The following is a 602-nucleotide window of genomic DNA, read 5'->3' as shown; positions in this document are numbered from 1 at the left end:
ACGCAGTGGAAAACCGCCATTAGAGATAGGGTGAGAAGCTCAGTCATCCGAGAGGAGCTCGGAGTAGAGCCGCTGCTCTTTTGCATCAAAAGGAGCCAATTGAGGTGATTCGGGCATCTGGTAAGGATGCCTCCTGGGCGCCTCCCTAGGGAGGTGTTCCAGGCACGTCCAGCTGGGAGGAGGCCTCGGGGAAGACCCAGGACTAGGTGGAGAGATTATATCTTCAACCTGGCCTGGGAACGCCTCGGGATTCCCCAGTTGTAGATGGTTGTTGTGCCTCGGGAAAGAGAAGTTTGGGGTCTCCTGCTGGAGCTGCTGCCCACCAACCCTATACAGGACAAGCGGATGAAGATGGATGGATGGATAGTTGTGATAAGAAGCTGCTGACAGATCACATCTCATAGGACTATGGTTTCTGACTTCATGACAAGCAGGTCAGGCTGAGATTTTTTTCGGTCAGCAATCATTAGAAAAAATTAGGAGTGTAAATTGTGAAGCACAGGTGGTCAGAGTTCAACTGATGTCTTTAAATGGTAATTTTTCAAAATTGTTCAACCTGTACCCCATTCTACTGGTGTCTGAGTGACTAATATGAACAAAAA

The sequence above is a fragment of the Etheostoma cragini genome, chromosome 3, assembly GCF_013103735.1.
Source record: "Etheostoma cragini isolate CJK2018 chromosome 3, CSU_Ecrag_1.0, whole genome shotgun sequence".
NCBI classification, from domain to species: Eukaryota; Metazoa; Chordata; class Actinopteri; order Perciformes; family Percidae; genus Etheostoma; species Etheostoma cragini.
Note: the sequence above shows the minus strand (reverse complement) of the source record.